Source organism: Psammomys obesus, unplaced genomic scaffold, assembly GCF_907164565.1.
Source record: "Psammomys obesus unplaced genomic scaffold, mPsaObe1.curated_primary_1811, whole genome shotgun sequence".
In the NCBI taxonomy this organism is placed as follows: Eukaryota; Metazoa; Chordata; class Mammalia; order Rodentia; family Muridae; genus Psammomys; species Psammomys obesus.
The window spans coordinates 3497987-3512483 of NW_026592890.1; positions in this window are offsets into that span (position 1 = coordinate 3497987).

The following is a 14497-nucleotide window of genomic DNA, read 5'->3' on the forward strand; positions in this document are numbered from 1 at the left end:
CTGACTTTGAAACTAGAACTCAAAGAAAACTTGATTGTGCCCGTGCACTCCTCTGTCTCCAACACGTGAGCTTGGAACAGGCAGGCACTCCAGGGCCCACTAGCCAGCCAGCCTAGCCCAGACAGCAAGCTTCCAGATTGGCTAGAGACAGAAATAAAGACAACTGACACCCTGCTCTGGCCTCATGCACCCACAAAGGTCCACACACACTCACACATATGCACAGAGTCACACATACACACTCATACAAAGAAACACACATGGTGTCACGCACACTCACATGTACATACATAGTCACACAGACGTGTTCACACACAGGCATACCCACATACCCACACATATGCCCACACACTCACACACACACACACACACACACACACACAGTCACACACAATCACACATACACACACACCAGGAAACAGAGACTAACAGATGCTCCATCTTTTGTGTGTTTTCATTCACACTGGAGACATGGGTGGGAAAATACGAGCCTCTTAACTAGGCTGACCTCAAGAAATAGGGTGCTTATTGCTAGCCTTAAATACTGCTCCTAACCCTGGCCCACACCGGCAAGTTTTTGGAAATTTCATCAAATAAATAAAAGTAAGGGGTGTTCCTTCCCTTCTCTAGCAAAACAGATGCAGCTGGCTGTTGTTTTCTACGGGACTGACCTGCACGTCTCCCACAGTGTTCCCAGGCAAGTTAGGAGATGAGGAAGAGCAGAACATTTGATCTGGGGCCTACTGATTTAGCAACCAAGTAGCCTTTTTAAAAGTCTGGCCATCCTTCGGTGGCCTAGCGGGAGCAGTGCTGGAGAGCTGGCCCTGGTGGTGCAGATAAGAGAGTCAGCCAGGCTGACCAGCTCAGCCACCACCCAGGCCCAGACTCAGGGCTCAGAGCTGGCCCACGCAAAAACCTGTATCATCTGTGAAGGGTTGGGACACGGAAGAAGGCCAGTCCTGCTCATCCAAAGCTGCAGGGTCTTCATGACACAGAACAGGATGGCCAGGAGGAGACCCAGTGAAGACACAGTACTGATGGTGTCACAGAAGCCAGAGACCTAGAACCAGACCAAGGACACATTTTAAGGGAAATATGCAAGTGAAGATGTGTGCAGAGAGGAGTGTTGTGTGGGACACACTGTGACGTACTATGGCTTCCACGATGAGATGTTTCCTATGCTTTGTCTGTTTGGAAGGTTCCAAGGACAAAGGGTGGATATGCCGATGGGGAGATGAGTAGAACTAGGGAGAAAGGTGTGAAACTCACAAGAAAAAGGGAAAAGTCTAGCTGTCGGCTGGGTGGTGGTGGTGCACACCTTTAATCCCAGCACTAGGGAGGCAGAGGAGGGGGATCTCTGTGAATTGAAGGCCAGCCTGGTCTACAGAGCAAGCTCCAGGACAGCCAGGGCTACACAGAGAGACCCTGTCTCAACATCCCTCCCTCAAAATGTCTAGCAGTAAGACCAGTATTTAGTTTTCTCTTCTTTTTAATTTTTATTTTTGGTAGTGGGGACTGAGCCAGGGGCCGTAAGCTGTCACAGGCTTGTCAAGGATACATCCCTAACCACCCCCTTCCTTATGCCGTATAAACATACTGTGCACAGACTCAGCTCCCCTGTTCATACTTCATCGGTGATGAAGCTGTAAACTCAGTGAGCTCTTGCTGAAGCATCTCATCTGAGGTGAGTGCGGACCAGCCCCTAGGGGCCCAGCTGCTGTCCATGGCTTCCCTGGTCCCTTTCCTAGGCAGATGCTACCAGACTCCCACAGTGAGCATCAGCTGCTGGGGATCACAGTTGCTTCCTTCTCAGAATTCCTGCCCTTGGCTTCCAGGAGCTCACCCTGGAGAAGCTAGCCCAGAGGTTCTGTGACTCCCACCGCACACAGCCGTGCAGCTAAGAGGTGCAGTCGCAGCCAGGTGTAGTAGTACGCGACTTTAATGCTAGCGCTTGGAAGCAGAGGCAGGCAGATCTCTGTGAGTCTGAAGACAGTTTTGTTCACATAGTGAGTTCCAGGCCTGCCAAGACTATATATAGAAACCCTATCTTTAAAAAAGGAGGAGGAGGAGGAGCACTCTACCCTCCTTTAACTAAGAGTGCAGGCAACACTCACCAGAGAGGTCTCTGAGCTACATCAAAACCACAGCTCAACCGTTCCCATGTATTTCATCACTTCCTTGTCAGCCAAACATACAACTCAGTAATGCTTATGGAGATAAGATAGTGACTTTGGTTATCTTAGTAAAGGTGTAAAATGACTTTTATATATTACAACTAAACTGTGCTTTAAAATGTAATAAAATTTTATAAATGGAAGCCAAAACCCATTCACCATCTACCACATGAAATTCAGATCTGAAGAAATTCAGGTTGTTCCTATTAACAGCAACAGCTGATAGTGGGGCTGAGGAGATGGATAAAGCATTTGCCATGCAGGCGTGAGGTTCAGAGTTCAGATCGCCAGAACCCAGGGAAAAGCCATTCAAGTGTGGCCACTTCCTGAAATCCCAGCATCCAGAAAGCAAAGCTAGAACCCTGGAGCAAACCAACTAGCTGAATTAGGTAGAACTGCATGTTCTGGGTTCAGCAAGGGACTCTGCCTCTGTGAGTAAAGTGGAGCGTGATCAAGGAAGACACCCAACACCAACTTCAGGCCTCCTCTACACACATGCATCTGCACACACTGGTCATGCATACACACACGCACACACACACACACACACACACACACACACACACCACAAACACATAAACATAGAAAAACAACAAAAGGATGAAAGTTCCAGGGCGGAGAAATCAGGAGCAAATGCATTGATGGTGCCTGGACACATGGAAGTTGCTTAGCAAACATCTTAGCTAAAGGGTTTTATTTGCCAAATTTTACTTGTTTGGAAACAGTGCTCAACTTAAGAATGAAAGAGACTGGTATTGGGAAGTTTTAACTATTTTGCATCCTGGAATGCCATTGAGCTTGCAGGGTTGACTTCGGTTTTGAGGGTTAGAAAGAAGAGTTATTACGGCTACGTGCCCATCTCTGACTAGTCTTTGCAGATCTGAGACCAGCTCTTGTTTCATCTTCCTGTCTTGGGGCCTAGTGAGTAGAGTGGGCCCATGCTGGCTACCAAAAGGATATTTGTAGAGAGCTAACTGAGCCAGGAGGGTAAGGTTAACAGCTATGCAGAACAGTCACAGCAACAATACACATTTTTAAAAACAAAATCTATGATCATTTTCATTGAGCTTTTTGTAATCTGCTTGATTAATTAACAAAATGGTATAAGGAAATCATGGCAGTTTCATGCACTATTCCACTCCAATTTGATTTGTATGATAAGCTGGAACTTCCTTCGCTGTCGGGAGACTCTATTTCTCAACATGACCTTAGTCCAGGATAATTATATGTAAACAGAATTTTAGGGTACAAAACCAAATGATATCCTTACCAACTGTGGATTCAGAGCCACCCTACTAAAACCAAAAGGAAAATACATTACATCATTTTCTGTAAAGAATGTGAGCAACAGGAATGTTGTTTAATCATCTCTGAAGTGTGCAGAGGTTAATCCTATTTTAAGTAATCAGTGCATTCTAACCATAAAACAAACCATATTTAAAAATAAATATCCATGACACAAGCATCTGAAGACCATGTGTGCGTTTAAAGGAGTCGCTCTGAGGGAACATATTTTCAACAAGCTTTGCATTGTTTAAACAATGAGGCACACTTGCTTCAGCTTCTCCTTCACAGACCACAGCATGCTCTTTTGAAATATTTCAGGGGAGAAAACTCTCTGCCCCTTTCAGGTTGGACTGACTTTCAAAAACAGCCAACGTGTCTTTTCAAAAGAGTCTGTAGAACATTAAATAACAGAGTTTTGGAAGATCACAGAAGTACTCAGGCACAGGGTACATTGAGACAATGGTGACCACTGTACTTGGTAGTCATGCTAGTAGTCTCTCCCTGCTATATTTGTGGAGATTTTCAGCTGGGCACTAAAGCTTGTTGGATTTGTCTCATGGCCCAACGACAGCGCTCAGAACATGAGCTGAACTGTGTGACTTCAGCAGAGTGAAATGCAGTGGTGGTTGTTCATGCTCAGGCTTTGATATTCAGCGGCCTCTGTGGCTCTCTATCACCTTTTCACCAACCATGTTGGCAGATCAAGAGCATGGGCCTGGAGCCCAATTCTTAGCCTCTCTGGAGATCATTTCACCATCTGTTACATGCTGATAATAATTGTGTTAACCTTTTCTTGTGTGGATTGAGTGTCTATGTGCTGTAGATGCTTAGAACAACACCTTCTACAGTCAAAACTAAACAAGCATTAGGTACCTGAATGGTGGTGGTACACACCGTTAGTCCCAGCACTCAGAAGACAGAGGCAGGCAGATCTCTGTGAATTCAAGGCCAGATGGTGCAGAGAGAATATATTGTGTATTGTATGGATGCATCACCTGTCAATTAAAAAACTTATGGCCTATAGGAAAGGGTAGAATAGAAGGTAAGACATGCCATAAGCTGAAAGGATTCTGGGATAGAGCCAGACACTGGAGATTCACCTGGGAAGATGTGAGGATGACAGACACATGGTACCTGAGCAGAGGTAATCAGAAACATGACAGAATGTACATTAGTATAAATGGGTTATGTTAAGTTATGAGCTAGTCAAAGAGGAGCCTAGCTATATGGCCTAGGTATTTGCAAATATATTTTGAATCTCATCGGTCATTATTTTGGGATCAGGGGTGTGGGAGGAAAACATGCTTTTAACATGTCTGGAGTTCTAGGACAGCCAGGGATACACAAATAAACCTTGTCTAGATGAGAGATAGATGATAGGTAGGTAGGTAGGTAGATAGATAGATAGATAGATAGATAGATAGATAGATAGATAGATAGAAAAGCTCTTTAAAATGTGGCAGAGGATGAGAAGCCAACCTTCAAACAAAACTAAAAAAACAGTAGCCTGTGTCCATCAGAATGGTATATTGTCTTGGTCCCAGTCTGTAGGGAGATTGGAAGCCATGTGGTGTGTCACAGAACTGTGAATATGGAGGACAGTGCTAGCCTCTTTAAGATGTTTTCAAACACTGCAGCCATAGATCCCAGTGAATCGTCGATTTTCAGAGGAAACAGCATTCTTGCTGGAAGAAAAAACTTGTTTGGAAATAAACTGCTGAAAAGAAAAAGTGAGGCTAAGAATCAGTGACATGAGATAGAAGAAGGATGTCCTTGTGCTTATGCGTGATGATGGAAGGGGAACATCTGCTTGCTCACCTGTGATGAAGGGGGACATCTGCATGCCTTTTGTGCATGCAGCATCCTTTCCGATTCTTTTGCATCTAAGGGCAAGCTGGGTCCTGGAAGAGAAAACGTTCCCAAGGTTCAGATTTTGAAAAGTGTCACTGAATGTAGCCCAGTGAGAAGAGTGCTAAGGGAAGACCACATTTAATTTGTAGAGAACATGCAGAAAGATTAGAACACCCCAAATGAGCACAAATGAGCAGATAGTTCCGAACTCCAGAACTATGGAAAGTGCACTGCTGTATCCAAAGACACGACCAAGCAAGAGGGAAGGGCTCCCCATTCCCCTCTTCCTTTGGGCTTCTGGGAGCTCCTGGTTTGGACTGCAGTCATGGTTTCCCTCACCTGGGCTGCTTAGCCTTCCTCCAATCACACCAGAGCCAAGACATCGGCAAATGCTGGCTCTGAAGGATCAGTTTCCATTTGTAACCACTTGTTTTTACATTCTAACTCAGGAACTATCAGCCAAAGAATCTAGACTAGTGCCTATATAACCACTACCAGGTGCAGAGTGCTCTGACCCAAGAGCCAAGAAGGAGGCTCAGATTTCATATCCACCTGGAACTCCATCCTATACCTAAGGACACCGGGAATGGGAGGCCAGGGGGGAAGAGAGAGGAGACAGAAAGAAGGAAAGAAAGGCTTACTTCGATTTGCTTCTGTTTTATTTGAGATAGGGTCTCGTTCTGTAGCTCAGGCTTGCCTGGAATCCACTGTGTAATCAGGGCTGGCCTTCCCTCTGCACTCTGTTTCCCAAATGCTAGAATTACAGGCCTGGCTTACATTTGTAAATACAATCCAATTTGCTTAGTGTCTCAGATTATTCTTTAAACAGCAGTCCGTACACAGCCTACCTTTGGTAAGTCTTTATAGTCCATCAGGTATAAACTTGAAAAGAACTGTAAAAAATTAGACCCAAGATTCATTGCATCTCTCACATGCTTCACCGTGACCAGCCTGTGAGTGAATTTATAACACATTCCTGTAGTGCTCCTTTTTTTTAAAACTCTACTTTATTTGGGTTATTTACGCTTTTACCTCCTTTTCCACAACCCTCCAACCCTAGGTAGGAGAGAGAAGGTTACAGGGGCAAGGAGACGCAGAGCTCTTTCCTTCTGCTGGCTGTTTAGGGTCTAAGGGTCTTTGGTGGGTATACCAACCTCTGTCAACAGTAAACACAGCCAGCACTCTCCTCCAAGCTGCTGCCCCCAAAGCTTGTTTCTCCATCTGTCTGCTCCACACGCCACACGCCACACGCCAGTATCAAATGCCACACCTTCTCTTCCTGGTCTCTCATTTACAGCCTCAGAGCCTTAGCCCATGCCCCTCTCCATGCGGCGCGAGGCACGAGGCAGGCAGTTGTCATCTGGCATAACTACATCCCTTATGGGATAACTATCAGCTGTGGACAAACTGAAGCTCAAACTAAAATCCCACACTTAGGATTAAAACAAACAAACAAACAGAAAACCTATCTACATAGCATGACTGAGTTTACAAAGAAGCCAAAACTTCCAGCACACATTCCTAATTTCAACACGTGGGTCTACCTCCTCAGGCAGATTTGGAGACATTTTTATGTAAAGTTTTAAATTTTTGAACTCCTAAGGGAATCAACTATATTTATTTCAAATACACAGTATCAATTCTCAGCATAAGCTGCAAAATAAACAATATATTATGTGATTGTTTTTTAACTAAGATGTCAACAATTAAAAACAATACTACTCAGCAATTAAAAACAAGGAAATCACAAATTTTGCAGGCAAATGGTGAGATCTAGAAAAAATCATCCTGAGTGAGGTATTCCAGGAGCAGAAAGACACACATGGTATATACTCACTTATAAGTGGGTACTAGACCTATAAGATAGGATAAACATACTAAAATTTGTACGCCTAAAGAAGATAAACAAGAAAAAGGACCAGGGGTAAGATAATCAATGCTCACCTAGAAAGACAAAGGGGATGGACATTGGAAGTAGGAGAAAACAAGTAACAGGACAGGAGCCTACCGAAGAGGACCTCTGAAAGACTCTACCTAGCAGTTTATCAAAGCAGATGCTGTGACTCATAACCAAACCTTTAGCAGAGTGCAGGCAATAATATGAAAGAAGGGGGAGTTAGTATGACCTAGAAGGGACAGGAGTGCCACAAGGACCAAATATATCAGGGCACAGGGGTCTTCTATGAGACTGTTTCTCCAACTAAGGACCATGCATGGATATAACCTAGAAGCTCTGCTCGGACATAACCCATGGTAGCTCAGTATCCAAATGGGTTCCCTAGTAAGAGGGACAAGAATTATTTCTAACATGAACTCAATGACTGGCTCATTGAGCTTCCCCTTCCCTCTGAGGGAGGAACAGTCTTGCTAGGCCCAGATAAGGACATTGCAGCCAGTCCTGAAGATACCTGATAAGCTAGGGTCAGATGGAAGGGGAGGAGGATCTCCCCTACCAGTGGAATCAGAAGGGGGCAAAGAGGAAATGAGAGAGGGAGGAAAAGATTGGGAGGAAAAGATGGAGGGGGCTAAGGCTGGGATACAAGTGAATGACCTGTGATTAAAGTAAAAAATAAAAAAATAAATAAATAAGATACCAGGACAGCCAGGGCTACACAGAGAAACCTTGTCTCAAAAAAAAAAAGAAAGACAGAACGTATCAAAAATAACTGTAGGATCTGAGAAGATGGCTCAGTCACTAACGTGCTGTTTAAGCCCGAGGACCTGAATTGTAAATAATAGTACAAGCAAATTGCTAATAATGGTGAGCCTGAGAAGGCAGAGACAGGAGAATCCCTGGAGCGTGCAGTCAGCTAGAGTTGCTGTGTCCTTGAGGCCTGGGTTCAATCAGAGACATTGCCAAAAAAAAAAAAAAAAAAAAAAGTTTTATTTTTTTATTTTTTATTGTTTTATTTTGTTTTGAGAAAGACGCCTGTCAGTGACCTCTGGCTTACACACACACTCAAATGTGTACATATACACATACCATAAACACATGAAAACAACAAAAACAATAAAAATAACTTCAGAAAAAATTTCTCGAATGATCTCAATATGCTTCAAGTTATTTTTAAGTACTAATCTGTTTCGAGTGTTTCCAGTCTGACTTAGATTAAATATGAGCGGGATAAGATGACTGAACATGGAGGGGGCAGAAATCCTACATTTACGAAAAGATTTTCAGAAGGTAAAATATTTGCATTTATTTTATGCTGGGACTGGTGGGTGTCAGTCAAAATCAAACTACCAGAATATCGTTTAATTAACTTAAATTGTCTCTGTTCTCTTCATTACGTGCAGGTTTTTATTTTGTTTTGTATTACGGAGGCCAAGGCCTACACGTGCATAGCGAGGTCAGAGGACACCTGTGGGACTTAATTCTCTCATTCCACCCTGTGGAACACAGGATCAAACCAAGGTCAGGCAGGCATGGCCACAGGTGCCTTTCCCACTGAGACGCCCCACCCTGTCACCCACGTCACAATTTTTAAAAAGCAACTGTTCCATGTAAAATAAAACTATGGGGTTTTTTTCCCTTAATTTTAGCTTAATTTTTACTTATCACTATTATTCGTGTGTGTGTGCGTGTGTGTGCGTGCTGCAGCATGTATGCGGGGTCCATTCCCTCCTTCCACCTTTGTGTAGGCTCCAGGCTGAACTTGGGTCGTCAGGCACAAGCGCTTTTAAATGAAGAGCCATCTCACGAGCCCACGGCTGTGTTTTGCTGAACTTTCTGTGGTCTGTTCTATAATGAGTTCATGGAGTGCTAAGGCTTTGTGGGTTGGAGTTTGTTTGGTGCAAGGCACTCATCAGTGCCGCTGCCAGAGCTGTTGCCTGGCCCTGTGGTGGTGAGGCAGGCCTTTAATACCAACACTCCAGAGGCAGAGGCAGGAGGATTTCTCTGAGTAAAGGCCAGCCGGCCTCCAGGGTGAGTTCCAGAACAGCCAGAGCTACACACAGAGAAGCTCTGTCTGGAAAAACCAAACCAAAACAGAACAGAAGCTGTGGCCCTAACTCAGCGTCTTGAAACCTTGTAACGTCTTGACGATGAATCTGCAATCTTCTGCCCTTCCGCTCTCGAGCTGGCTTTCCTGGAGCTCCCGGGAACGTCTGTGGCGTTACATCTGCGTACCCAAAAATAAGGCAGCAATGACAAGGCACGTGACATCATCTCAACTACGTTGTTTTGACTCCTAAATTTTCCTTAAGTATAAATCCTGACTCAGGCTGCCAAAAAGTCTGGCAAAAGTTTCAGTAGAAGCGGGCGAACCCAGAATTCCGCGGCTTTGCAGACTCTGTGGTCTCCCCCGGCGGCCCCTCCCCCCAACATCAAGGCCGTCTCCATGTTTACTCAAACGTGTGAGGCTTACTGATGCTTGCCCTAATGAGGATGCAGATCCCTGCCAGAAGTCCCATTTGGATAATTTACTTTTTCTTTGTTGATCATATCGAGCAAATCATTACAAATAATAATCCTGTAATAACATAGTTCGTTCCAGGAAATGTCATCTTGCTGATGGCATCTAAGGCTGGATATTATTAAAAGCTGGCTCCCCAGCCCCAGCCCTCGAGTCTGCACTGCAACTCAACTCCCCTTGAAGAGAGACAACATGGTTTGTGAGCTACATTTCAGGTTGGTGGTCAGATAAAGGCCCCTGTGGAAATATTTCCAAGGATTTGCTGGATGTTCTCAGATTTCTTGTTCTGTGTTAACTCAATCTGTTTTGTGAAATACCGCTGTAAAAAAAAAAAAAAAAGAGAGAGAGAGAGAGAGAGAAAGCTATTGAAACATAGGAAAAAATATTTCCATTTGTTTTTCATTTTCAGAATATATATATTACAAGTCCCTGTATTATCCCTCAATTAGCAAGACAATTGACTAAAGTAATTTGTGTATTTGTATACATGTTCATGTATGTGCACATGTGTATATACTTGTTCATAGATTTGTTTACATATTCGTGTATGTGTATTTTCATGTGTGTATATGTGTATGCATGTCTATGTGGGTGTTTGCATGTGCACAAAACTCAAGTCCAAGTGGATCAAAGACCTCAACATAAAACCAGAAACACTGAATCTATCAGAAGAAAAAGTGGGGAAGAGCCTTGAACTCATTGGCACAGGAGACAGCTTCCTGAACAGAACACCAACAGCACAGGCTCTAAAATCAACAATTAATAAATTGGACATCATGAAACTGAAAAGCTTCTGTAAAGCAAGGGACACTGTCAATAGAACAAAACAGCAGCCTACCCATTGGGAAAAGATCTTCATCAACCCTATATCTGACAAAGGGCTAATATCCACAATATATAAAGAACTAAAGAAATTAAACACCAACAAACTGAATAATCCAATTTAAAAAGTGAAGTACAGAGCTAAATAGAGAATTCTCAGCAGAGGAATCTTGAATGGCCAAAGAGCACTTAAAGAAATGTTCAATGCCCTTAGTCATCAGGGAAATGCAAATCAAAACAACTCTGAGATTTCATCTTACACCCATGAGAATAGCTAAGATGAAAAACTCAAGTGACAGCACATGCTGGAGAGGATGTGGAGAAAGGGGAACCCTCCTCCACTGCTGGTGGGAATGCAAACAAACTTATACAACATTTCTGGAAATCAGTCTGGTGCTTTCTCAGAAAACTGGGAATAGCTCTACCTCAAGACCCAGCTATACCACTCCTGGGTATACACCCAAAACATGCCCCACCATACTGCAAGGACATTTGCTCAACTATGCACATAGCAGCTTTATTCATAATAGCCAGAAACTGGAAACAATCCAGATGTTCTTCAGCTGGTTAAAGAAACTGTGGTACATTTACACAATGTACCACAGATACTAAAAACAAGGAAATCATGAAATTTGCAGGCAAATGGATGGAACTAGAAAAGCCCATCCTGAGTGAGGTAACCCAGGCCCAGAAAGACACACATGGTATGCCCTCACTTATAAATGGATTTTAGCCATATAACACAGGATAAACATACTACAGTTCATAGACCTAAATAAGGTAAGTAACAAGAAGGACCCAAGGAAGAAGAGGAAATAGAATAGAGGGCGGAAGTGTTTGAAGAGAGAGAACAGGGTAAGAGAGGGAGCATGGAGAGAAATGAGGGTCAATATCAGACCTGGGGAGAGCAGGGGCAGGAGAACAGAGGGCTTGCAGAGAGAAAAGAAACCTTGGGACTTCTCTGTGACAAGGTAGGCTCCTCGGAGGATATGAGAGCAACTCTAGCTGAGACCCCTACTGGCAGGGGTCATGGAGACTGAAAAGGCCACCCTGTACCTAGACAGGACTTCTAGTGGAGAGGGGGGAACACCAACACACCCACAAAAACTTTAACCCAAGATTTACCCTGCCTACAAGATAGGCAGGCAAAAATAAAGCAGAAATTGAGGGACTGTTTTTGTAGTCATGCCTATATATGCATATTCATGAGTGTGCATATATATGCATATTTATGTATGTACGAATGTTCATGTTAGTGTGTGCAAGTGTGTATGTATTGTACGCATACGCATTTGTGTGCATGTGGTATGTTCATGTGCGTGTGCATGGTGTGCATGCATGTGTATGTATGTATGTGCGCATGTTCACATGGGTGCTTGTGTGTATGCATGTGCACAGGGAGGCCAGAAGTGACTCCTGGTGTCTTCTTTAATAATTTTGTACCTTGCTGCTTGAAGCATGGTCTCTCACAGGATCTGGAACTTTCTGGCTGGCTAACCTGGCTGGCTACCATGGATCCTCCAGCCTCTGCCACTCCAGAACCGGGATGGTAGGCACACATCACCACACACAATGTTTATGTGTATGCTGGAAATTGAACTCAGCTCCTCATACTTTTGCATGAAGCACTGTGCCAACACTTAATGTAAAACTGGAAAAGGGATCCCCACTAGAAACTAAGTGCCTGACTCTTGTATTTAATGTTTGGCACATGAAGATTTACCTGAAAATTTTAAGAAAATAGTGCTAGTTTTGATGAGTCGCATGAGCTTTTGTAGATTAGTATTTGTTTCCAGAAGAACTTTGTAGAGTACGCAATAAATTGTTTCTTAAAAAACATGGCAAGAAGGGGGTTGGAGAGAAGGCTCCGTGATTAAGGGAAGGGCACTTCTTGCTCTTCCAGAGGATCCAGACTTGGTTCCAAGTATCCACACAGTGGGTCCCAGCCATCTGAAGGGCCGCTTCCCAGGGAGCTGAGGCCCTTTTCTCACATTGGTGAGCACTACATGCCTGTGGTACACATACATGCAGGTGGAAGACCCATACACGTAAAATAAAAGGCTAAAAACACATCAAGGAATGTTTTTTGAAGGTAATAAGTGAACAAAAAGAAAACCTGTACAGAGAACCTAGGGTGAGAATCTTTAACCTTAATGTCGATGCTTTGCTGTAATGGCAGACAACATGAAGATTTCTACCTCCCTTAATTAGAAACCTGTTAAAACCTGGGCAAAGAGGCTGGAAAGATAGTTCAATGGTTCAGATTCCTGGCTGCCCTGTCAGAGAACCCAGGTTCGGTTCTCAGCACCCACATGGCAGCTCTGTAAGTCCAGTCTCAGAGGATCTGATGCCCTCTTCTGGCCTCTGCAGATATCAGGTACACACATGGTGATCAGACACACATGCGAGCAAAATACCCACACACATAAAGTAAAAATGAATTTACGAAGTTTAACTGGTGAAGGGTTTGCAGCACAAACATGAGGACCTAAACGCTGGCATGGCCGTGCTTACCTGCAACCACGAAGGGCAGCCCGAGTTGTAAGGGCTCGCTCACTACTCAGTCTAGCCCAGAATGGTGAGCTCCAAGTTCAGTTAGAGAACCTGTCTTCAAAAAAATAAATGAAAAGGTGAAGGAAGAAACCGGACAGTGATTTCTGACCTCTGCACACAGGAACACCCACACACACATGCGCAAACATGCATATGCCACACACGCGCGCACAAGTAAGTAAATAAATAATAAAGTATGTAAAAAGTTGTCTTGTGTTGTCGAGATGGCTCAGGAGGTCTTGTTGACAACCTGAAGGAGGACCTAAGTTCCATTCCTGGGGCTCTCATGACAGAAGGACAGACCTGACTCATGCACAGTGTCCTCCGACCACACGCATGCATGCATACACTAATAATAATTTAAAATTTTAAGCAGGTTGTTACAGGGTTGATTACATAACTCAACAATGTCAGCCTTCTGATGCAGGGAATATGCATCAAACACCTCATGATTCATTCATTCTTCACTCAGCATGCCTTGGATAATCCTGGGGTCCCCTCCTTAACTATCTTTAGCCCCTCTTTAACTAGCACCATGCTAGCCTGAGGCCTGGTACAGTACAAGTTACTGTGGAGATACAGAGAGAAGTTGAGATTGGACCTTTGCTGTTGAGAAACTCTTTTTCCATGGTGGGATGCTTGATGAAACCTAAGGAAATGAGAGTCATACGGTCAGCATCTGTGGTCAACACCATGTCTGGGCAGGGATATAAAAGACAAACTAAGCAGAAAAAGAATTTTCTAGAAGGTTGCTGAATAGCTCTCAAACCGGAAGGTCGAAAGTTTGCAAAACAACAAAACCAAAGGAAGCCACAATCAAGGTCATGAAAAGGAATTAGTGGGTTACAGAGCCCCAGGAAACATGGGATGAAAGCCGCCACCCGACACCATGTATGCACTCAGCTGTCTTTGTTACACTGCCCCACCGAACTGAGGGTAGTTGATGTATGCTATAGGATGAATGCCTGTCAAACCGCATCCTAAATCAGACACGTTGACTCCTCTTCGTCAAACAAACCCTCTGAAGAAACTGTCCCGTTCTGCAGGTTGAAATACTAAGACTCCCAGACATGGCACAGCTTGTCCAGGGTTCACAGAGCTATTGACTAAGTGAGCTGTTACCCAGCAGTCTCTACCATACCACCTTCCTCTCACAGTCTAGATCGGAGCTATGCCTGCCCCTGACTCCCTGACCCAGGAAGAGCACACATGTGGCTCTCCCGCTTCCAACCTTCATGTGCAGCCAACTGGCAGAGAACTTACAGTGCAGGGATAGACAAATGAAGAATGGCAAGTTGCACACTATAGAGGAAATAGTCCTACCATGCGCAGAATTTGAATTAAATATGAATTAAATGGGCACAAGACACAGGAACGTCTCAGCCAAGAACAGGG